Source organism: Macrotis lagotis, chromosome 3 (assembly GCF_037893015.1).
Source record: "Macrotis lagotis isolate mMagLag1 chromosome 3, bilby.v1.9.chrom.fasta, whole genome shotgun sequence".
NCBI classification, from domain to species: domain Eukaryota; kingdom Metazoa; phylum Chordata; class Mammalia; order Peramelemorphia; family Peramelidae; genus Macrotis; species Macrotis lagotis.
In genome coordinates this window covers 108684212-108711515 of record NC_133660.1, presented here as the reverse complement: position 1 = coordinate 108711515, position 27304 = coordinate 108684212, and positions in this window count along the sequence as shown.

Sequence of the window (27304 nt, the reverse complement as noted above, 5' to 3'; positions counted from 1 at the left end):
AACACTACTAGATCTATATCCCGAAGAGATCATAATAATTGGAGTAAGATTCACATATAAAAGAACTGGAAATTGAGGGAATGCCTATCAATTGGGAAGGACACCAAATTTTTACATATAAATGTGGTGGAGTACTATTGTTTTGTTACGAGTCTTAATGAGTAGACTTCAGAAAAACTTGGAAAGGCTTATATCAATTGATGTTAAAAGTCAGTAGAACAAGGAGAACATTGCACATGTTAAAAAAACATGATGTGATGACCAACTATGATAAATTTAGCTCTTCACAGCAGTATAATGATCAAAGGCAATTCTAAGAATCTTGTGATGGAAAATAGCATGCACATCTAGAGAAAGAACTAGGGAGTCTGAATGCAGAATAACACTACTTTCAATTTTTCAATTTTGTTTTTATGTGTTATTTTTTTCTCATTGTTTTCTTCTGATTCTTCTTTCACAACAATACTAATATGAAAATATGTTTAACATAGTTATATTTGTATAATCTATATCAGATTACTTGCTGCAAAGGAGACTGAAGGAAAGGAAGAAAGGAGGGAGAATAATGTGCAACTCAAAATATTACAAAAAAATGAACATTGAAAATTAGATTTGCATGTTGGAAAAATAAATTAATAAAATTAGTAAAATTAGAATTTCTAGCTAAGACAATGACAAGAAAAATAAATTAAAGGAATAAAAATAAGCAATGAGGAAACAAAGTGGCAATCATTTAATCAATCTTGTACTGGCTAAGTAATAGAGTTGTGGGTCAATGGAATACTTTACATACACAATATCCAGTAGTAAATGAACATATTAATCTAATGTTTAATAGACTCAAAGATCCCAGCTTTGGGGGTAAGAAGAGCTCATCATTTGTTGAAAATTGCTGGTAAATTTTCAAAGTATTTTGGCAGAAATTAAACATAAGCCTAAATCTCATATTGTCTAATAGAATAAATTCAAAATGGATGAATGATTTAGACATAAAGGATTATATCGTAAGTAAATTTGAAAGAAGTGAAAAATGTACCTGTATGAACTATGGATAAGGTAGGGGTTTATGACAAAAGAAAGATAGAAAGGCTTACAAGATGTAAAATAGATTATTTTGATAGCATGAAAGTAAAAGGCTTTTGCACAAAGAAAACTATAACAGCCAATTAAAAGGATAACAAGAAACTGGGCGAAAATCTGCCATTTCTCTGATAAAGCATTCATTTTTTCAAATATAGGCAACCAAGTCAATTTATGAAAATAAGATATATTTCCCCAATTGACAAATGATGAAATGGAATTAATATAAATTTTTTAGAAGAAGAAAGAAAAGCTATCAATTGTCACATAAAAATGTGGCTACTATGAGAAATAAAAATTAAAACAACTCTGAGATCAAACATCACACCTATCAAATTGGCTAACAGTACAGAAATGGAAAAATAACAACTGCTAGAGGAAAAATGGGAAAATTGGGACATTAATGCATTGCTGAAGAAATCATGAACTAATTTGACTGGAGAGCAATTTAAAATTATGTCCAAAGTATTATAAATCTACATAGATTTTTGACCGTGTAATACCACTAGTATGTCTCTCTTCCAAAGAGATTAAAGAACAGGGTAAAAGGACAAATTTGTCCAAAAATATTTTTAGCTGTTTTTTGTATGTTGACAAGGAGTTGAATATCAAAGGGATTTCTTTTGACTGGGGAATGGATAAACAACTTGTATAGGATTGTGTTGGAATATTATTGTGCTATAAGAAATGAGGAGCAGGGGAGGCAGTTAGTGGCCCAGTAGATAGAGCATTGGCCCTGGAGTCAGGAGGATTTAAGTTCAAATCCACCCTCAAACACTTAATACTTACTTAGCTGTGTGACTTTGGCAAAGTCAATTTACCACTTAACCTTGCAACAACCAAAGAAAAGAAAAAGAAATGAGGAGCATTATGGTTTCAGAAAAATCTGGGAAGATTTACTTGAAATCATGCAAAAGGAAGTGAACAGAACCAAGAGAACAACGTACACAGTAATAATAATAATAATGATAATAATGTAAACATGGTCACTGGTTATAAACTTGACTAATATAATCAAGACAATGCTCAGTGCTCCAAGATAAGTTCAAAGGACTAATGATGAAAAACATCCCATTATGAGCTTCCCAGTAAAATATTTACTTGGACTGTCATAAAGAGAATACAAGACACTAACTCAATCTTTCAAGCTTCATATTCTATTTCTTAGAAAAGATTAAGAAAAATGCATTATTCTCTTGGCAAATAATAATGCCTATTCAAAAAATCACAAACAGGGATGTGATCAATAATGATCAAGCACACTAATGTGAAAATGAACTTGGGATACTTTATGCTGAGATCTCTGCCAAGATGTTCCTTCCCCACTGGAATAATTTATAATTGTCTGTACTTGGTAGTCTTGATGGTAAGAGGTAATCAATAAAACAATAAGAAAGAACATCCTCAAATTAAAATGAAATATTTAATAAAAAATTTTAGCAATCTCATGCTATGACTTGTAATGAAATGTAAAATTATTACTAATGAGGTTACCATAAAGCAGCAAAGGTATATAAGCATTTTTGCAAGGGATTCAGACATAGAGGCATTTAGTATTCAGAAATTCAAAGCCTAATATCAGCTTTGCTATGACCACCAAAGAGCTCAACTTAATGTTTAAGAATATTTTACACAATAGACTGACTAATCTTTCTCCACAGAGTGTTCTGTTTCTTTGCCATTTCTACTCTCCTCTAGTTCTCTCTCTCTCTCTCTCATTGGTATGGGGTGGTCTCTCAGAATTGTTTTGATTTACATTTCTTTAATCAATAATTGTTTAGACCATTTCTTCATTTGACTAGAAATACTTTTAATATCTTCATTTGAAAACTACTTGTTCATATTCTTTGACTATGAATTGTTGGATTATTTGTATTCTTATAAATTTGACTTAGTTATCATATGTCATATGTTAGAAATGAGCCCTTTATTAGAAACACATACACACACACACACACACACACACACACACACACACACACACACACATACATAGAAATTGTTCCTCAGCTTTCTGTTTTTCTTCTAATATTGGCTTTATTGGATTTGTTTGTGCAAAACCCTTTCAACTTAGAGTAATCAGAATTATCCATCTTTTTTTAAGTAAAATTCTATTTATCCATTTTGCATTTCATGATGCTTGCTATCTCTTCTTAGGTCATAAATTCTCCTTTTCTTGATGAATCTGGTAGGTAAATGATCCCTTGCTCTTCTAATGGGTATACTTTGCTATGTACCTATTTTGACTTTATCTTTGCATATAATAGTATAATTGCTGCTTTATAATAAAGTTTTAGAACTGGTATGGTTTGGCCTCTTCCTTTGCATATATTTCCCATCATTCTCAGTGATATTCTTTTAGAATTTGTTAATTTTTAGATTTTTTTTGTCTTGGATTTTAATTTTTTTAATCTTTTTAATTTTTAAGTAGCTTATTTGGTGTGACACTAAATAAATCGTTTAGTTAAGATAAATATATTGGTTCTGACTATCCATAAGCAGTTGTTTTGATCTGACTTCATTGTTTTATAATTATACTCATAAGGTATCTAGGTTTGTATTAACAGATAGATGCCCAAATATTTAATGCTATCTACAGTTATTTTAAATGAATTTATCTTTCCATTTCTTGCTGTTAGACTTTATTAGTAATGTATAAAAATGCTTATGATTTACATGGGTTTATTTTAAATCCTGCAACTTTCCTATAGCTATTAATCATTTCAAGTATCTTTTAGTTGATTTTCTAGAAATCTATCTTCATCATTTTATCTTTAAAGCCTTAGGGTTTTGTTTCCTCATTGTCTATTGTAATTCTTTTAATTTCATTTTTCTCATTGCTAAAACTAACATTTCAAGTATAATACTGAATAATAGTGGTGATTATGGGCAATAATAGTGGTGATTATGGACACTCTTTTTCACCCATGATCTTATTGTGAAAGCTTCTATTTTATTCAAATGACATATATTGCAGAAAGGTACTGCCACTAATTTTAATGAAAAAATTATCTATTCCTAAACTCTCCCAGATTTTTTCTCTAGTATTTTTAATAAGAATGCATGCCATAGGTTTCCAAAAGTTTTTCAGCCTCTCTTGAGATAATCATATAATTTCTGATAGTTTTATTATTGATATAATTACGTTGATAGATTTCCTAATATTAAACCAGTCCTGCATTCTTGGTAAAAATCCTTCCTAGTCGTAAATTATTATTCTGGTGATAACTTGCTATAATTCCATTGCTAATAAATTATTGAAATTTTTTGCATATATATTCATTAGGCAAATTGGTCTATAAATTTTCTTTCTCTGTTTTGACTCTCTTTTAGACATCAGCACCATAGTTATGTTATTAAAAAGAATTTGATAGGACTCCAACTATTTTTTTTAATTTTTTTTTTTTTAGAATTTTGCAAGGCAAATGGGGTTAAGTGGCTTGCCAAATTACAGCTAGGTAATTATTAAGTGTCTGAGGCAGGATTTGAACTCAGGTACTCCTGACTCCAGGGCTGGTTCTCTAGCTGCTACACCACCTAGCTGCCCCTCCTTCAGTGTTTGGTAGAATTCACTTGCAAATGCAACTAGCCTTGGAGATATTTTCTTAGGGAGTTCATTGATGGATTATACAATTTCTTTTTTCTGAAATGGAGTTATTTAAATATTTTATTTTGCTAATCTGGGCAATTTGTATTTTTTGTAATTATTCAAACTTCTTGCTTAGATTGTATATAGTATGTAGTTAAACAATAGGTACAAATTATTGCTTTAATTTCCTCCAAATTGGTGTTGGGTTTACCCCTTTCATCTTTGATGCTGGTAATTTATACTCTTCTTTTTTTAAAAATCAAAATAACCAAAGATTTATCTATTTTGTTTGTTATTTTTTCAAAAAAATCTCTCAATTTCATTTATTAATTGAATAATTTTCTTATTTCCAAATTTATTAATCTCTTCTTTGCTTTACAGGATTTCTAATTTGGTGCTTAATTAAAGATATTCAAAATATTCTTTGTCTAGCCTTTTTAGTTGAATACCCAGATCTCTTTCTCAATTTTTTTTTTGGTTTTTACAAGGCAATGGGGTCAAGTGGCTTGCCCAAGGCCACACAGTTAAGGAATTATTAAGTGTCTGAGGCCAGATTTGAACTCAGGTATTACTGACTTCAGGGCTGGTTCTTTATCCACTGCACTACCTAGCTTCCCCTTTTGCTCAAATTTTATAATCTTTTAGAGATATAAAATTTCTCCTAAGAATTACTGCTTTGGCTGTATGCTATAAATTTTGGTGTGTTATCTCCTTATTGTCATTCTCTTGAATAAAATTATTGAAAAAAATAATAAAATTTCTATGATTTGTTATTTGACTCACTTATTCCTTAGGATTATTATTAAGCTTTCAATTAATTTAATGTATCTTTCCATAACCTTTGTTACATGTAATTTTTAATGCATTATAATCTGAGAAAGATACATTAAATGTATCTGTCTTTCTTTATTTTATTGTTAAGTTTTCGTGCCCTAATACATGATTAATTTTTGTGTAGGTAGCATGTACATCTGGGGGAAAGTATATTTCTTTCCATCTCTATTTAGTTTTCTCCAATTTTTCTAATTTTTCTAAGACTCTATTCATCCTTTTAACTTTTTTTATTGCTTATTTTTGTGGTTAGATTAACTAATTCTGAGAGATGGAAGCTGAGGTCTCCTGCTAGTACAATTTTGCTATCTTTTTCTTCCTGTAATTCAATTATTTCTCTTCTAAAAATTTGAATGCTATACTTCTTGTCATATAAATATATACATATATATTTATATATGTATGGATGAATATATATCATGTATGTATGCTTGTATGTAGTATTGTTATTTATTTTATTTGATCCATTTTATCAATATGTCATTTCATAGGCATATGAATGCTAATAAACTTTCATAACATGTTCTTGGAAAAATGAAAATTAAAAGTTAAAATTAAAGATGTTATTTCCTTCCTTATATCTTTTAATTAAGTCTATTTTTGTTTTTTCTTTGTCTGAGATCAGATTTTGTAACCCTGCTTTTTATTTTATTAGCTGAAGCATATATTCTGCTCCAGCACAATGGATAGGTGAAGCTAATATAATAAAAATGACAATTCTGCCAAAACCAAACTACTTGTTAAGTGCCCTGCCAATCAAAATTCCAAAAAATTACTTTAATAGTTAGAAAAAATTGTAAGTAAATTCATATGGAGAAATAAAAAGTCAAATTTCCAGGGATTCAATGAAAAAAATGCAAAAGAAGGTGGCTTATAAAGCATCAGTCCTCAAAACTGTCTGGTATTGGCTAAGAAATAGAGTTGTGAATAAGTGGAATAGACTATGTCCAACAGCAGGAAATGATTATAGTAATTTGCTGTTTGATAAACCCAAACAATCCAGGTATTTGGATTAAAACTTTCTCTTTCATAAAAACTGTTGGGAAAATTGGAAGTTAGTATGGAAGAAACATAGACTAGACCAATACCTCACACCCTATACCAGGATAAGGTCAGAATGGATACAGGATTCAGGCATAAAAAACATTATTATAAGCAAACTTGAAGATCAAGGAGTAGTTTACCTCTCAGATCTATGGAAAGGGAAGAAGTTTATGACCAAAGAAGAGATGGAGAACATCATTAAAACCAAACTAGATAATTTGGATTACATTAAACTAAAAAGCTTTTGAACAGACAAAACCACTGCCACCAAAATCAAAAGAAATGTAGTAAATCAGCATTCCCTGGACCAAGACTGAGCAGGAATGATTCTATATCATGAGTAAGAAGACTCTCCAGAAAATCCATAGAACTACATTTTTACTCACCTTAGGAATTTAGCTTGAAGTCAGATAAAGCAGAGCTTCTACTTTCTTACAATAGAATATAAATAACCAATTTTAGAAGATTTCAATAAGAAATACATGCTGACTGATTAAGCAGATATAACATTATCTCTGGACAGTTCACGTATGAAGTTTTCATTTTAGTTCACTGAGTCACATTATATAGATTCCATCCAAGGGTACATTTGGGAGAGGCAACTGGAATAATGAAATGTTGAGAAAACATCAAATTTTGAATGATTGTTAATTTTTCTCCATTGGGAAATTATTTTATACACACACACACACACACACACACATATTAAATAGTTACGAGCAAGCTGGTAATATGGATAGAGGACTGATCTGGGAATGAGGAAGATTTGGGTTCAGGAACCAACTCTAACGTAAATGGTCTATAAGACTTTTGATTGATCATTTAGCTTCTCAGTGCCTCAGACAAGTTTTCAAAAACTATATATTGCAGAATGGTTATTTTACATGAGTAGAATTTAATCACTAGGAATGTCCTTCACCTAGTTATTATTATAAGTTTAGCGCAAAATGTGTCATATAGAAAGAATGAATTTCTCTATATTATTTCAGGGCAGAATCAGAATAAATAAATGAGAGCTTTAAGGAATAGCATTTTAACAAAAAAAAATTTAACTTTTTAGCATTATAGAAGATTCTATTAAGATCCTAGTAGTTATAGGTTTTTTGAAGGGCTAATTACTTAAAATGTTGTAGAAAATTATATTTCCTTAGGTGTAACGTTGGAAAAGAATACCTCTGAGGTCATTAAGATTGTATTTTTTATGAAATGTAAAATATTGAATTCTCAACACTGCATAATGATTTACTCTCTCTTCATTCTGAAATTTCATTTTAAATGTATGAACAACTATGTAAAACTGTTGTTTATAGTCAAGTATTTTCTTTCTATATTAAGTTCAAATATTTTCAATTTAACATATTTTTGATTCATTAAACTCTTTCTATACAAATTTATTCCTTTTTCTAACTTCTTAATAGTCTCATTAATGAAAAGGAATATAGTGCCTTCAAATGATAGTTATTTACTACTCTATTCTAAAAATAAACAGATTTTTAGAAAATTAGAGAATAACAGAGAGATCATTTGCCTAATTATTTTCTGGAAACCAACTCAAAGATAAATGAATTTCATAATATTCATCCACCACTGAACTGATAAAATAAATTAGATTATGTTTTATTCTAAGTGAATCAGTAAATTTAGAAGTAATAAGAAGTTTTCTTCCTTCACAGAGAATAGATAAAGTAATGCCATTTTATATATTTTAATTTAAAAAATAAATGGATGAAACTCTCTGGACAGAAAGCTAGCTGTGAAGACTAAATGCAAGTCCCACCTTTTAAATATATTGTCTTTGTGATCTGGGCAGCCTCTGAGTAACATTTATATAGGGTTTTTTCTTGAGAATTTTCTAAATCAATTAAATCACAGCTCTCTGTCTCTCTGTCTCTGTCTCTGGCTCTCTGTCTATATAAATAGTTATGGATATAACAGATTTAAATTATAAATTATATATATATATATATATATATATATATATATATATAATTGATACTGATGTAAAAAACAATGATTGATAAAGACACTATAAAGATTTTCTCAAGTTATGGAACTGAAAAATTCTTTCTGAGAACTATGACATCCTATGGCAAGATATAATCTAAAAATACATTGAGAAATATGTCAATGAAAATCTAAATGAGGTCAAGTAGAAAATGGGAACTTTTAGGCAAAATTAAAGGAATTGTTTTTGCTAAGAAATGGTGATTGAATGTTTGCTATGATTTATTTTTTCCAACTAAATATCTGTCACTCTCCTTCAAGAATAAATGTTATATTTCTCTTAAGTTTTATATATATATATGTATGTATATATGTATATGCATATGTACATAAATATGCATATACATGAGCTTAATATACATGCATAAATATACACACATATATATCCTTTGTATTGACTTAATGATTGCAAATACAATTTGTTTATTTTTGTTTTGTCTTTTTTGTTTACTATGTGATCAAATTCAATAGAAAACATTGTCTTTGTTATTTGTTTGGAATTTCTCCATAAAACAGAATTACACAAAATAAACTTTTTTTATAATTGGGGCATTTCTATCTGTTTATTTATGACATTACTTCTTTCACAAAGGTTTATTTCTAGATTTATCCAGAATTTATTTTTTTGTATAGGAAGGACATTGGGTAAAAGATTCAATATAGGTTTCAGAAAGCTTTAGTAAACAGAGACTGTGGAGAGATAGCAAAGAATTATGGTAGAGATAGATCTATCATCATGTGTCTTGAGCAAAAAATTGTAAGTGGAATTTCCAATGGAAGATTGAGGGAAGAGTCTGAAGCAACACAGGACAATGGTTTCAGATTATTTATCTTTTCTCACTTTAAGGATATAATAGAAAGCAGCATATCGATGCCAATACTATAATATAACTGGAATTTGCAACTATCCATACTGTCACAACACTACAGCACCAATGGGGTATATTAAATGATGCAACAAAACATTGTTATTACCCTATGTGAAAAATTATTAATAGAAGGAAGTAAGCAAGAAAAGAAGTAAGGGGGGAGAGAAGGAGGCAAGGAGGGAAAGGAAACAAAGGGAATAAGGGAGAAAAGTTGGGTTGTCAGTTTGCTTGTTTGAATTATGTTTGCAAGTGCAAGTGGAAGACATTTTTTAAATACATTCACATATTTTTCATAGGCTCATCAAATTTTTTTTTTTATCTTGGCTGACCTCACATAGAAATTGGTTTTAGTTCTATATAAAATAGAACTATTGAACTATAATTGCCAATTATGCAAGGCCCATCTACATAATTTTCTGGAAAAGCAGCTTTATTAAATGTCATCTAAAGGTATTTCTTTCCCAGAGTTAGGAATTCTTTCATTTCTTCATAGCCTTATAATCTCCCTTTCTCAAAATAGAGTGGCAGCACTGGTGTGTAGCATTGACTAGGGTGAATTATATAAATTATATAATTTCTTTTCATTTGGTGTAGCTCTCAGTCTATAAAACAATGGATCTGCTAAAATTTCCCAGTCTGTGTTTGTTTGTGTGTGTGTGTGTGTGTGTGTGTGTGTGTGTGTGTGTGTGTGTCTGTGCAGGCATGTTTAGGAAAACCATTCCAGATTCTAGGTGGGAGACATTCATATAGCTTTCTATCCCTAGTCAGTAATTATTCCATTGCTTATAAGAAACAGTAGGGGGACCTATGGTATATGATCTTCGGGCAGGTTTCTTTTGATTATACCTCCACCAGTAGAATGTGAGAGGGAATAGAACATAGATCATAGTGAGGACAAGCAGAGCAGATTAGATTAAAAACCAGTATTGGGGCGGCTAGGTGGCGCAGTGGATAAAGCACCGGCCCTGGAGTCAGGAGTACCTGGGTTCAAATCTGGTCTCAGACACTTAATAGAATTAATAGAATACCAAGCCATGTAGCCTTGGGCAAGCCACTTAACCCCATTTGCCTTGCAAAAAAAAAAAAAGAAAAAGAAATGAAAAAAGAAAGAAAAAACAGTATCCTACAATCTGCTGTTTACAAGAAACTTATTTGAAGTGCAGAAATATATAGAGAGTAAAATAAAAGTTGGAGCCAAATATATTTTGCTTCAGCTGATGTGTAAAAAGCAGGGGTAGTAATCCTTATCTCTGACAAAGCAGTTGCAAAAATAGATATCATCAAAAGAGATAAGGAAGGAAACTATATCCTCCTTAAAGGTACCATATATAGTAAAGTAATTTTAATATTACATATGTATGCACCAAATGGTATGGCATCCAACTTCTTAGAGAAGAAGGTGAAGGAGTTACAGGAAGATATAGACAGCAAAACTCTACTAGTGGTAGACCTCAAACTCCCACTCTCAGATTTAGATAAATCAAATCACAAAATAAACAAGAAGGAAGTTAAGGAGTTAAATAGGTTGTTATAAAACCTAGATATGATAGAATTATGGAGGAAATTGAATGGGGACAGAAAGGAATATACTTTTTTTCTGTAGTACATGGCAACTTGCACAAAAATTGACCATGTACAGGCATAAAAACCTAATAATCAATTGCAGAAAGGCAGAAATGATGAATACATTTTTTCTTAGATCATAATACAATAAAAATCACATGCAATATTGGGCCAGGGAGATATAGACCCAAAACTAATTAGAAACTAACTAGTCTCATCTTAAAGAATGAGTGGATCAAGCAATAAATTGCAGAAAAAATTAATTATTTCATCTGAGATAATGACAATAATGAAACAATATAAGAAAACTTATGGGATACTGCCAAGGTAGCTGTCAGGGTATATATTATATATTTAAATGCTTACATGAATAAAATAGAGAAAGAAGAAATCAATGAACTAAATATGGAGCTAAAAAAATTAAAGAACAAATTACAACCCCCCCCAATTAAATACCAAATTAGAAATTCTAAAAATTAAAGGAGAAATTAATAAAATCAAAAGCAAGAAAATAATTGAACTAATAAATAAAACCAAGAATAGTCTTTATGAGAAAAACAATAACATTGAAGAGGAAATTAAAGTTATAATTTAGAATTATTTTGCCCAATTCAATGCCAATAAATTTGATAATCTAAGTGAAATAGATGAATATTTACAAAAATATAATTTACCTGAGTTAAATGAACAGGAAATTAAATACCTAAATAATACTATTTTAAAAATAGAAGAAATTCAACAAGCCATTATTGACTACCTTAAGAAAAAATTGCCAGGGCCAGATGGATTCACAAGTGAATTCTATCAAACATTTAATTAACAATTGGTTCTAATTCTATGTAAACTCTTTTGAAAAAAGGTAAAGGCAGAATGCCTAACTCTTTCTATGACATTAATCTGCTGCTGACACCTAAACAGAGATCAAAAATTATAGATCTATCACCCTGATGAATATGGATGAAAAAAATCATAAATAAAATCTTAACAAAATGATTACAATAAGTTATCACTAGGATAATACATTATGACCAAGTAGGATTTATCCCAGGAATACAGGATTGGTTCCATATTAGGAAAACTATAAGTATAATTATATCAATAACAAACCTATCAGAAATGATATGATTACATCAATAGATACTGAAAAAGCTTTTGACAAAAGAAAGCACCCATTTCTATTACCATAGGAATAAATGGATTGTTCCATAAATAAACAGTGTCTATCTAAAACCATCAACAAGCATTATATGTAATGGGGACAGACTAGAGGAATACCCAATAAGATCAGGAGTGAAACAAGGATGTCCATTATCACCACTGGCCTTCAATATTGTATTAGAAATGTTAGCTTCAGCAATAAGAGAAAAAGACATTGAAGGAATTATAATTGTGAAGAGACAAAACTCTCACCCTCTGCAGATGACATGATGCCATACCTAGAGAATCCCAATAAATAATCTTAAAAAACTACTAGAAATGATTAGCAACTTTAGCAAAATCACAGGATAGAAAATAAACCCTCATAAATCCTCAACATTTCCATATATGATTAACAAGATGCAGCAAAAAGAGCAAGAAAGAGAAATTCCATTCAAATAACTTCATATATTATAAAATACTTAGAAGTCCAGCTGCCAAGGCAGACTCAGAAACTTTTTGAAAACAATTGCAAAACACTTCTCACACAAATAAATTCAGATTTAAATAACTGGGCAAATATCAACTGCTCATGGATAGGTAGAGCTAATATAATAAAAATGACAATTCTACCAAAACTAAACTACTTGTTTAGTGCCCTACCAATCAAAATTCCAAAAAACTTACTCTAGTTAGTTAGAAAAATATTGTAAGAAATTTATATTTGGAAACAAAAAGTTTAGGATTTCCAGGGATTTAATGAAAAAAGTGAAAAAGAAGGTGGCTTAGGCCTACCAGATTTAAATCTTATTTTAAAGTATCTGCCATCAAAACTGTCTGGTATTGGCTAAGAAATAGAGTGGTGGAGCAGTGGAATAGACTAGGTGCAATAGCAGGTAATGATTATAGTAATCTATTTTTTGATAAACCCGAAGAGTCCAGCTTTGGGGATAAAAGATGAAAAGATGAAAAGTATTGGGAAAATTGGAAGTTAGTATGGCAGAAACTTGGATTAGACCAATACCTCACATCCTATACCAAGATAAAATCAAAATGGATATAGTATTTAGTTATAAAAAAACAGCTTTTAAGCAGACTAGGAAATGAAGGAATAGTTTACCCGTTTATGACCAGGGAAGAGATGGAGAGCATCATTAAAAACAAACTAGATAATTTCAATTCCATTAAATTATGAAGATTTTGTACAGACAAAACCACTATAACCAAGATCCATACATGAAAGCCATGATCCAAAAAAGAGGGTCTAGATAGCATCTTTCAAGAAATTATCAAGTAAAACTACCCTGATATTCCAGAACCAAAGTGTAAAATAGAAGATGAATGAATTCAGTGATCATTTCTTCAAAGAGATCACAAAAAGAATACTCCCAGGAATATTAAAGCCAAATTCCAGAGTTTTCAAGTCAAATAGCAAATATTACAAGTAGGCAGAAAGAAACAATCCAAGTATTGTGAAGGCATAATTAGGATAGTACAAGATTTAAAAGCTTTGCTACTAAAGAATCAGAACCCTTGGAATATGATATTCTGGAAGGTAAAAGAACTTGAATTACAAATAAGAATCACTTAGCAAAATTGAGTATAATTTTTCAGGGGAGGGGGAAATGGCTATTCAATGAAATAGAGAACTTTTAAACATTCTTCTTTGTATAAATTTATCTTTCCAACTAAAAGCAAAGATAATTTCAAACAATCAATTTTTTTCTGCTTTCTTTCCCCCCCACCCTGATGGAAAGTAATCTAATATAGTTTATACATGTATAACTATGTTAAACATATTTCTAGCTTAATCATGTTGTGAAAGAAGAATAAGAACTAAAAGGGAAAAATCATGAAGGTAAATAAATCATTAAAACATGAAATAAATTTTAAAAATTTATAGTAAACTTTGAACTTCATTAATACTCCATAACTGCTTCTCTGGATAACAGATGCAATGTTCCCTCTCAAGACCTTTAATTATTATACAGCTGAGATGGCCAAGTTCATCATAGTTGATTATCACATGATGTTACTGTCATTGAGTACAATGTTCTTCTGATTCTGCTCACTTACTACAGCAATAATTCATGTAAGATTTTCCAGACTTTTCTGTTATCTTGCCTCTAATAATTTTTTACAAACAATAGCAATCTATCACATTCAAATACCACAATTTGTTCAGCCATTCTCCAATTGATGGATATCTCCTCAATTTCCAATTCTTTCCCTGGACAAAAGGAGTTACCATAAATATTTTTGTACCAGTGAGTCCTTTCCCTTTTTTAAATAATCTCTTTGGGATAAAGATATAGTAGCGAATTGTTGAAACATAAGGTATGCCCAGTATAAGTACTTTGGGCTTAATTTCAAATTATTCTCTAGAATAATTGGATTAGTTAACAAATACACCAATAATGCATTAAGGTTCCATTTTTCCAACATGTTCTCCAACACTGATAATTTTTCTTTTTTTTTAATGTCATATTGGTCAATCTGATAGGTGTGAGGTGGTACCTCAGAGATACTTGAATTTACATTTCTTTAATCAATAATCTTTTAAGGTAGTTTTTGTGTGATGATAGATTAAATTTCTTCATCTAACCACTGCCTCTTCATATCCATTGACCATTTATTAGTTTGTGAATGCCTTATATTCTTAGGAATTTGACTTTGCTCTCTATACAATTTAGAAATGAATCCTTTACCAGAAACATTAGTTGTAAAAATTGTTTTCCATCTTACTGAATTTCTTTTAATCACGGTTGGTTTTATTAATTCAGTGTAATCAAAATGATCAATTTTTCATTCTATGCATGATGTTCTCTATCTCTTCTTTGATCATAAACAGCTCCCCTTTCCATAGATCTGAAAGACAAACTATTCCTTTTTCTCCTAATTGATTTAATCACCTTTCATCGCTAAAGCCTGTATCTAATTAGACCTTGGTATATGGTATGGTAAGTTGGTATATTTCTTGTTTCTGCCCTACTGTTTTCTAGTTTTCCCAGAAGTTTTGTTAAAAAAAATGAGTTCTTATTCCAGAAGATAGTCTTTGAGTTTAGCAAGCCATAGATTAATATTGTCATTTTCTACTGTTTTCTTTCCTACCTTAATCTTTTCCACTGATCTACCATTTCTATTTCTTAGCCAACAGCAAATAGTTGTGATGACATCTGCTTTACTAACTAATCTTTGATCTGGTAAGGGTAGGCAACCTTCTTTTGCATTTTTATTAATTCCCTTGATATTCTTGACCTTTTCTTCTTGCACATGAATTCTATAACTAATTTTTTCTAGTTTGTTATGGCACAGAATAAGCTATTTAATTTAGGCAGAATTTTCATTTTTTATTATATTAACTCAGTCTGCTCATGAGCAATTGATATTTGTACAATTATTTAGATATGATTTTATTTTTATAAAAAAGTGCTTTGTAATTGTTTTCATATAGTTTGTGAGTTTCTCTTGGCACGTAGACTCCCAAGTATTTTATCTTGCTTTCAGTTAATTTAAATGCAATTTCTCTTTCTATTTCTTGTTTCTATGCCTTTTTGGTAATATATAGAAATACTGATGAATCATTTGGTTTATTTTGTATGCTGCAAATTTGCTAAAGTTGTTAATTGCTTCAAGTAGGTTTTTAGTTGATTTTCTAGGGTTCTGTAATTATAACAACCTTTTATCTGCAAAGAATGAAAGTTTTGTTTTTCATTACCTATTCTAATTCTTTTAATTTTTTTTCTCTTCTCAGTGCTAAAGCTAACATTTCCAAAATACTAATGAATAATATTGGTGATAATAAGTTTCCTTGTTTCTCCCCTGATCTTAATGGGAATGCTTCCAGCTTATCCCCATTACATACAATGCTTACTGATTAAGCTATTGTTTTAAAGAAAAATACATTTATTCCTTTGTTCTCTAGTGTTTTTAATAGAAATGGGTGATGTATTTTGTTAAAAGATGTTTCAGTATCTATTATAATAATCATATGATTTCTTAGTTGGGTCATTTATCCTAGTGATAATTTTCTGTAATTCTTGTTAATACTTTTTTAAAAATTTTGTCTCATGTCCATTAAGGGGACTAGTCTATAAATTTCTTTATTTGGGTGTGAGCTCTTTCTGGCTTAGATTTCATTGGTGTCATGAAAGGAATTTGGCAGAACTACTAGGCCTATTTTTTTCAAACAGTTTATTAAGAACTGAAATTAATTGTTCTTTAAAAGTTTGATAGAATTCACTTGTTAATTCATCTGGCCCTAGAATTTTTTCTTGGAAGTTCATTAATTACTTTTCCAATTACTTTTTCTATAAAGGGGTTATGTAAGAATTTTATTTCACCTCTTGATCTGGGCAATTTGTATTTTTTGCAAATATTTATCCATTTCATGCAGATTGTCAGATTTATTGACAAATTTGTTTGAATTATTACTTTAAATTCTTCTTCATTAGTGGTGAATGTACCTTTCCATTTTTGATACTGCAATTCAGATTTCTTCATTTTTAACCTAATTAACCAATGGTTTATCTATTTTACTGTTTTTATTTCATAAAACCAATTGTTAAGTTTTATTTATTAGTTCAATAGTTTCTAATTTTCAATTTTATTAATCACTTCTTTGATTTTTTAGAATTTCTAATTTAGTATTTAATTGGGAGTCTTTAATTTGTTCTTTTTTCTAGATTTTTTTTGGTGTATACCAAATTTATTTCACTTCTCTTTCTCTATTTTACTCATGTAAGCATTTAAAGATATAAAATTTCCCCTAATAGCTCCTTTCATTGTGTCCCACAAGTTTTGGTAGATTGTCTCATTATTACTAACTTCTTGGAAGAACTTGTTGATTATTTCTATGATTCGTTGGTTGATCCACTCATTCTTTATTAGTTTCCAATTAATTTTAGTCTATTTTTTCTATGTCCCTTTGTAACAAATTATTTTTATTGGATCACAATCTGAAAATGAAGAATGTAATATTTTTGCCTTTCTGAATTTGATTGTGAGATTTTTTTTGCCTTAACACATAGGTGCCATATAAAGCTTAGAAAAAGTTATATTCCTTTTTGTAAAAAATCAGATTAACCAAAGATTTATCTATTTTTATATTTTTATTAAAAACTATGCTTAATTTTATTTATTATATCAATGATTTTCTTGTCTTGAATTTTTTATCTCTCCTTTGATTTTCAGAATTTCTAATTTGGTATTTAATTGGGAATCTTTAATTTGTTCATTTTCTAGATTTTCTAGTTGCACACTTAAATCATTGATTACCTCTTTCTCTATTTTATTTATATATCTAATTTAGAAATAAAAACTGCTTAGATTGAACCCTATAAATTTTGATATGATGTCCCATTGATAATATTTTCTTGGATGAAATGGTTGATGATTTCTTGATTTGTTGTTTGATTCACTCATTCCTTAAAATTAAGCTAATCAGTTTATAATAAATTTTTGGTTTATCGTTCTATAACCATTTATTACATTTAATTTTTATTCTATCATATGAAAAGCATGATCTTTCTGTATTTTATGGTAAGGTTTTTTGCCCTACAACATAATCAGTAATGATATAGATATGAGATATTGCAGAGAAAATGGTTTATTCTTTTTGATCCCCATTCAATTTTCTCCAAAGATCTATCATATGTAAGATTATAAGATTTGATTCACTTTCAGTTTCCTTCTTGTTTATTTTGTACTTAGATTTATTTAATTCTGACAGAGAGAGGTTGAAGTCCCCCGTTATTAAAGTTTTGCTCACTATGTCAACCTTGTTTCTCCTCTAACAATGTAGATGCTATATTACATGGTGCATATAAATTTTTTTTCTTTTTCTTTTTTTTTTCTTTTTTGGCAAGGCAATGGGACTAAGTGGCTTGCCTAAGGTCACACAGCTAGGTAATTATTAAATGTCTGAGGCTGGATTTGAACTCAGGTACTCCTGACTCCAGGGCTGGTGCTCTATCCATGGTGCCACCTAGCTGACCCTACATATAAATTTAATACTGATATAACTTCATTGCTTATATTGCCTTTTGAGATGGAGTTTATTTCCTTTCCTCTTTTAAAGATTTTTATTTTTGCTTGTGCTTTCTCTAAGATCAGGATTGAATTATTTTTAATTCTGCAGAAATTTATTTTTCTCAAATCTTTAACTTTAACCCTGTGTGCATTCCTCTGCTTCAAAGGTGTTTTTGTAAATAACATAATACAGGGTTCTGGATTTTAATCTTCTAACTGCTTCTATTTTATGGAAGAGTTCATCCCATTTACATTTACTTTTTAGATTGCTAATTCTGTATTTCTATCCATGCTTTCTTTCCCCATTTATAATTTTCTCTTTCCTTTCTTCTTATTCCTTCTCACCAATGTTTTGCTCTCTTTCCCCATAAACTTTTAAATTTTAGCTCTTTTTTTTCATTTTCACCATTACCTTCTCTTTTAACAGTCTGTTCTTCCCCTTTCTTTCCCTCTCCCCACCCCCATTGTAGGATAGGATAGATTTTAAACCCAATTGGGAATGTATGTTATTGCTTCTCTGGACCAAATTTATTGAATAGGATTTACTCAGTATTTACATCTTTCCTTCTTTCCCCTCTACTATAATAATTTTTTGCGCCACTTCACTAGTTTTATTTATTCACTAATATCTAGTATAGTACTTCTTTTAATATTTTCATTGTTTTAACCCTGCCTTGTACTTACAACCCTTTTTTCAAAATACACCCCTTTTAATTGTACTGATAGAAGTATTATTCTCAAAGGCTTATTGATTACTTGATTGATTGATAAGCAGCATTGTTTCATAGACACTAACTACCCTCCCTCCTTCTGTCTCATTTAGGACTTCTAAAGAGTCATAAATCACATCAAATTATAATCACTTTTTACCTTATTCCTTTTTCCAGTCCCTTCAGGGACACACAGTCTTCATGAGACAAAGCATCATGCAAAATCAAATCATTTCATGAAACTTTTATGCCCTTCTCTTAATCATACTCTCTCCAATTGCAGCCAAAGTGTCAAGCAAAGCAAAATCTCTTCATCATATGTTCATATCCAGTCTTGCTAAGTACTCTCTCTCCCTTTTTCTCTATAGTACTCTAAAATTAGCCCTACAACCCTCCCAAATTTCTCTAAATCATTACTTATTAGAGAAATGCAAATTTCTCTGAGGTACCACCTCACACCTCTCAGACTGGTCAATATGAACAGAAAGGACAATGATCAATGTTGGAAGGTATACAGGAAATCTGGAACACTAATACATTGTTGCTGGAGCTGTGAACTAATCCAGACTTTCTGTAGAGCAATTTGGAATTATGCCTAAAAGGTAACAAAATTTGCATAACCTTTAATTCAGCAATGCCACTACTAGTTCTTTACCCTGAAGAGATGACAAAAAAAGGATAAAAACATCATTTGTACAAAAATATTCATAACAGCCCTGGTTGTGGTGGCAAAGAATTGGAAATCAAGTAAATGTCCTTCAATTGGGGAATGGCTTAACAAACTGTGGTATACGTATGTCATGAAACAGTATTGTTCTATTAGAAAACAGGAAGGACAGGAATTCAGGGAAGCCTGGAGGGATTTGCATGAACTGATGCTGAGCTAGATGAGCAGCAGAAGAAAAAACAATGTACACCCTAACAGCAACAAGGAGGTGATGATCAAACTTGATGGACTCTTTCATTCCATAAGTGCAACAATCAGGAACAATTTGGGGCTGTCTGCCAGGGAGAATACCATCTGTATCCAGAGAAAGAACTATGGAATTTGAACAAACACAAAGGACTATTACCTTTAATTTAGGAAAAAAACCCTGATATCTTATTGTCTGATCTTGTTATCTCTTATACTTTATGTTTATTCCTTAAGGATATGATTTCTCTCTCATCAAATTAAATTTGGATCAATATATACCATGGAAACAATGTAAAGGCTGGCAAAATGCCTTCTCTGGCAGGGAGGGAAGTAAGGGAAAAATAATTGTAAAACTCAAATAAAATCTTTATAAAAAAGAATGAGTTCTTAATTTTCTCTCTCTCTTGCCTCTCCCTCTCTCATCCATTAAAATGTTGAGGTCTATGATATCAATTACATATATATATGTATATATATATATATATATACATATATATATGTAAAATCATGCAAACACAATTTCCATATTGACAGCTAGAAAATAAATAATCTAATAAATAAAACTAAGAGTTGATTTCATGGGAAAAAGCTTTCATTAATATGATATTTAAAAAAAGGATGAAGAATACCAAATTACCAATATCAAAAAGGGAAAGGATAAAATCATCACCAATGAGAAGGAAATTAAAGAAATAATTCAGGACTATTTTGTCCAAATGTATGCCAATAAATTTGACAATCTGAGAGAAATGGATCAATATTTACAAAAATATAAACTACCCAGAAATACAGAAGAGGGAATAAACTACTTAAATAGCCTCTTTTCAGAAAAAGAAATAAAAAAATATATCAATAGACTCTCCAAGAAAAAAATCTTCAGGTCCAGAAGGATTTACAAGTGAATTCTACCAAACATTTAAGGAACATTAATTTTTATTCTACATATATTATTATTTTAAAAGACAAGAATGAGTTGTTCTAAATGAATTTTTTTGACACACAACATGGTGCTGAACCCCACATCAGGAAGAGTCAGAATAAATGAAGAAATTTACAGACGAATCTCCCTAATGAACTTTTATGCAAAAATCTCATATAAAATTTTAGCAAAGGGATTACAAGTTATTGCTAGGATAATTCGTGATGATCTGATAGGATTTATACAAAGTAGGCAGGAATGGTTCGATATTAGGAAAACACTCAACATCACTGAACATAGCAATAACAAAACCAACAGACATTATGATTGTCTCAATAAATGCTTAAAAGCTTTTGAAAAAATACAACATCCATTCATTGTAAAACTACTAGAGAATTAGCAATGAATGGAATTTTCCTTAAAAATAATTAGTAACTATCTAAAAAAAATCACAAAATAATATATACAATGGTGATAAACTAGGAGTATTTTCAATAAAATCAGGGTGCGGAACAAGGATGCCCATTATTACCATTATTATTCAATATACTATTATAAATGATAGCTTTAGCAATAAGAGAAGAAAAAGAAATTGTAGGAATTAGAATTGGTAATGAGTAAGCTTTCACTGTTTGCAGATGATGTGATGATATTCTTTGAGAAACTTAGAAAATCATCTAAAAAAAACTACTTGATAGCATGGAGGGCAATAAAAAATTAGAAATCATAACCTTGAATGCAAATTCGATGAACTCTCCCTTAAAATGTAAGCAAATAGCAGAGTGGATTAAAAACCAGAATCCTACAATATGCTGTTCACAAGAAACTCATTTGAAGCAGAGAGATACATACAGAGTAAAGGTAAAAGGTTCGAGGAAAATATATTTTGCCTCAGCTGAAGTAAAAAAAGCAGGGGTAGCAAAACTTATCTCAGACAAAGCAGCAGCAAAAATAGATATTGTTAAAAGAGATAAAGAAGGAAACTTTATCCTCCTAAAAGGTAGCATAGACAATAAAGTCATTTCAAATGGAACATATATGCACACAGTGGGACAGCACCCAAATTCTTAGAGGAGAAGCTGAAAGAACTACAGGAAGGTATAGACAGCAAAACTCTACTAGTGGGAGACCTCAACCTCCCGCTATCAGATCTACATAAATTGAATCATAAAATAAACAAGAAAGAAGTTAAGGAGGTAAATAGATTGTTAAAAAAAATTAGATATGGTAGACTTATGGAGGAAACTGAATGGGGGATAGAAAGAAATATACCTTCTTTCTCTGCAGTACATGGAATTTATACAAAAATTGAACATGTACTAGGACATAAAAACCTAATGATCAACTGCAGAAAGACAGAAATAGTGAATACATCTTTCTCAGATCACAATGCAATAAAAGTTATATGCAATACTGTACCAAGGAGATATAGACCCAGAACAAATTGGAAACTGAATAACCTCATTTTAAAAAATGAGTGGACCAAAAAACAAATTATAGAAAGAATTAACCATTTTATCCTAGATAATGATAATAATGAAACAAAATACCAAAACCTATGGGATTCATTCAAAGTGACTCTTAGGGGATATATTACAGCTCTAAATGCTTACATGAATAAATTGAAGAAGGAGGAAATTAATGAACTAAACATGCAACTAAAAACATTAGAGAAAGAACAAATCAAAAATCCCTAATCAAATACCAAATTAGAAATTTTAAAAATTAAAGGAGAAATTAATGAAATTGAAAGCAAAAACTATTGAATTAATAAATAAAACCAAAATTTGGTATTATGAAAAAACCAATAAAATTGATAAACCTCTGGTCAATTTGATTAACAAAAGAAAGAAGAAAACCAAATAGCTAGTATCATAAATGACAAAGGTGAACTCACCACCAGTGAGGAGGAAATTAAAGTAATAATTCAAAATTATTTTGCCCAACAATATGCCAATAAATTTGATAATCTAAAAGAAATGGATGAATATTTATAAAAATATACATTGCCCAGGTTAAATGAAGAAGAGATTAAATACCTAAACAACCCTATCTCAGAAAAAGAAATTCAACAAGCCATTATTGAATACCCTAAGAAGAAATCTCCAGGGCCTGATGGACTCACAAGTGAATTCTACCAAACATTTAAGGAACAATTGTTTCCAATCCTATATAAACAATTTGGAAAAATAGGTAAAGATGGAACTCTGCCTAACTCTTTCTATGAAACCAATATAGTACTGTTACCTAAACCAGGAAGAGTTAAAACAGAGAAAGAAAATTATAGACCTATTTCCCTGATGAATATAGATGCAAAAATCCTAAATAAAATCTTAGCAAAACGATTACAACAAGTCATCACTAGGATAATACACTATGATCAAGTAGAATTTATTCCAGGAATGCAGTATTGGTTCAATATTAGGAAAACTGTTAGTATACTCAATTATATCAACAACAAACCTATCATAAATCATATGATCATATCAATAGATGCTGAAAAAGCTTTTGACAAAATACAGCATACATTCCTATTAAAAACACTAGAGAGTGTAGGAATAAATAGACTGTTCCTTAAAATAATTAGCAGTATCTATTTGAAACCATCACAAGCATTATATCCAATGGGGAGAGGCTAGAGGCATTCCCAAGAAGATCAGGGGTGAAACAAGGGTGCCCATTATCACCACTACTATTCAATATTGTATTAGAAATGTTAGCATCAGCAATTAGAGAAGAAAATGAAATTGAAGGGTTTAGAATTGGGAAAGAAGAGACAAAACTCTCACTCTTTGCAGATGACATGATGATCTACCTAGAAAATCCCAAGAAATCATCCAAAAAACTACTGGAAACAATTAGCAATTTGGCAAAGTTGCAGGTTATAAAATAAACCCCCATAAATCCTCAACTTTTCTATATATTTCTAGCAAGAAACAGCAGGAAGAGCTAGAAAGAGAAATCCCATTCAAAGTAACCTCAGACAATATAAAATATTTGGGAGTCTATTTGCCAAGACAGACTCAGAATCTTTTTGAAAACAATTATAAAACACTTCTCACACAAATTAAATCAGATTTAAATAACTGGGCAAATATCAACTGCTCATGGATAGGGAGAATTAATATAATAAAAATGACAATTCTACCAAAACTAAACTATTTGTTTAGTGCCTTACCAATCAAAATTCCAAAAAATTACTTTGAGTTAGAAAAAATTGTAAGTAAATCCATAGGGAGAAATAAGTCAGGAATTGTCAGGAACTTAATGAAAAAAAAGTGCAAAAGAAGGTGGCTTAGCCCTACCTGATATAAAATAATATTATAAAGCGTAAGTCATCAAAACTGTTTGGTATTGGCTAAGAAATAGAGAGGTGGACCAGTGGAATAGACTAGGTGTAAAAGCAGGAGATAATTATAGTGATCTGCTGTTTGATAAACCCAAAGAGTCTGGCCATTGGGATAAAAACTCCCACTTTGTTAAAAACTGCTGGGATAATTAGAAGTTAGTATGGAAGAAACTTAGATTAGACCAATACCTCACACCTTTTACCAAGATAAGATCCGAATGGTTACAGGACATAGACATAAAAAACAATACTATAAGCAAATTAGAAGATCAAGGACTAGTCTACCTGTCAGATCTATGGAAAGGGGAGCAGTTTATGACTAAGGAAGAGTTGGAGAACATTACCAAAAACCAATTAGATGATTTCAATTATTTTAAATTAAAAAGCTTTTTCACAGATAAAACCAATGTAACCAAGATCAAAAGAAATGTAGTAAATTGGGAAACAATCTTTAAAACTAATGATTCTGACAAAGGACTCATTTCTAAAATATACAAAGAACTGAGACATATTTTTTAAAACAAAAAGCCATTCCCCAATTGACAAATTGTCAACGGATATGCAAAAGCAATTTACAGATGAGGAGACCAAAATAATCCATAGCCATGTGAAAAAAATGCTCTAAATCATTATTAGAGAAATGCAAATTAAAGCTTCTCTGAGGTACCACCTCACACATCTCAGATTGGTCAATATGACCAGGAAGGATAATGATCATTGTTGGAAGGGTTGTGGGAAATCTGGGACACTACTACACTGTTGGTGGAACTGTGAACTCATCCAACCCTTCTGGAGAGCTATTTGGAACTATGCACAAAGGGCAACAAAAATGTGCATACCCTTTGACCCAGCAATACTACTACTGTGTCTATATCCTGAAGAGATGAAGAAAACAGGTAAAAACATTACTTGTACAAAAATATTTATAGCAGCCCTGTTTGTGGTGGCAAAGAATTGGAAATCAAGTAAATGTCCTTCAATTGGGGAATGGCTTAGCAAACTGTGGTATATGTATGTCATGGAACACTATTGTTCTATTAGAAACCAGGAGGGATGTGATTTCAGGGAAGCCTGGAGGGATTTGCATGAACTGATGCTGAGTGAGAAGAGCAGAACCAGAAAAACACTGTACACCCTACCAGCAACATGGGAGTGATGTTCAACCTTGAAGGACTTGCTCATTCCATCAGTGCCACAACCAGGAACAATTTTGGGCTGTCTGCAAAGGAGAGTGCCATCTGTATCCAGATAAGGAGCTGTGGAGTTTGAACAAAGTGCAAGGACTATTCCCTTTAATTTAGAAAAAACAGATGTCTTATTGTCTGATCTTGTTACCTCTTAGTCTTCTCTTCTTTAAGGATATGATTTCTCTCTCATCACACTCAATTTGGATCAAGGTACAACATGGAAACAAAATAAAGACTGACAGAGTGCTTTCTGTGGGCGGGGGGGAGGGAAGCAAGATTGGGGGAAAAATTGTAAAACTCAAATAATAACTTTAATAAATAAATTTTTAAAAAACTACTTGAACCAATTAACAACTTCAACAAAATAGCAGGATATAACATAAACCAGCATAAATCATCAGCACTTCCATATATAGACAACAAAGCCCAAGGGCAAGAGATGGACAAAGAAGATCCATTTAAAGTAACTGCAGACAGCATAAAATACTTAGGAATCCCCCTCCCAAGATAATGCAACACAATTACAAAGAAGTTTTCAATAAATAAAGATAGATCTAAACATTTGGAAATATGTAAGTTATTTATAGTTAAGCTGATTTAAAATAATAAAAAGGACAATTCTACCCAAATTACTTATTCAGTGCCATTCCAATCAACTTACCAAACAACTATTTTACAAAGCTAGAAAAATTGTAACAAAATTCATCTGATGCAATAAAAGGTCAAAAATATAAACAGAAAAAATATAAAGGAAGGTGGCTTAACTGTACCTGATCTAAAACTACTCTATAAAGTGGCAGTCATCAAAAATGCATAATATTGGTTAAGAAATAGAGTAATGAACCAATGATTAAGATAGGTACAAAAGAAACAGTATTATATGACTATAGTTCATCTATTGTTTGACAAACCCAAAGGCACTAACTTCTGGAAAATAACTATTTGATGAAAACTTTTGTGAATACTGGAAAATAGTTTGGCAAAACCTCAGCATAGAACCAACTCAAACCTTCTACCAAAATGAGTTCAAAATTGGTATGGAATTTGGATATGGAGGGCATCACCATAGATGAATTGACAGATCAAGATATGATCTATCTGTCTGATCTATGGAAAGGGGAGATATTTATGATCAAACAAGAAATAAGAGTATATTATAAAATTGTGAAATGAATGATTTTGACTAATTGCATTAAAAAGTTTTTGCACTAATAAAACAATGCTGCCAAGATTAGAAGGAAAATGGACATCTAGGAAACAATTTTCACAGCTAGGGGGTTCTAATAAAATTCTCATTTCTAAAATACATAGAAAATTTAATCATTTATAAGTTACTAGTCATTTCCCAATTGATAAATGGTCAAAGGATATGAACAAGCAGTTTGCAAATGATGAAACTAAATTTATATATTATTATATGAAAAAATGTTCCAAATCATTATTGATTAGAGAAATATAAATTAATATAACTATGAGGTACCACCTCACACCTATTGGATTGACTAAGATGACAAAAGGAGAAACTATAAATATTTATGGAGAGTTTATGGGAGACTTGGGACAGTAATGCCTTGTTGGTGGAGTTGTGAACTAATGCAACCTTTCAGAAAAGCAACAAAGAGCAATATAATTGATACCTTTTGATGCCACAATACCCACCTATATCCAGAAGAAATCATAAAAAAAAAGAATAGTTCAACATGTTCCAAAATATTTGTAGTAGTTTTTTTTTTTGTAGTTGCAAAGGAGAATTGGTAATTGAGGAGAGGCCCATTAATTTGGGGATGACTGAACAAGTTATGGTTTATAAATGTTACGGTGTATTATTGTTCTTTGAAAAATCATGAATGGTCAGATTCTGGAGAATCATGGAAAAGGAACTGATGCTGTGTGAAAGGAGCAGAACTAAGAGAACATTGTACACATTAACAATGCAACTCCTCTTGAACAGTTCAGAGATTTAGAATAATCCTCAAAGAGCTGTTATGGACAATGCAATCCACATCCTGATGAAAAAAAAACAACTTGGAATCTGAATGCACATTATGTTCACTCTTTAAAAATTTCTCAGGTTTT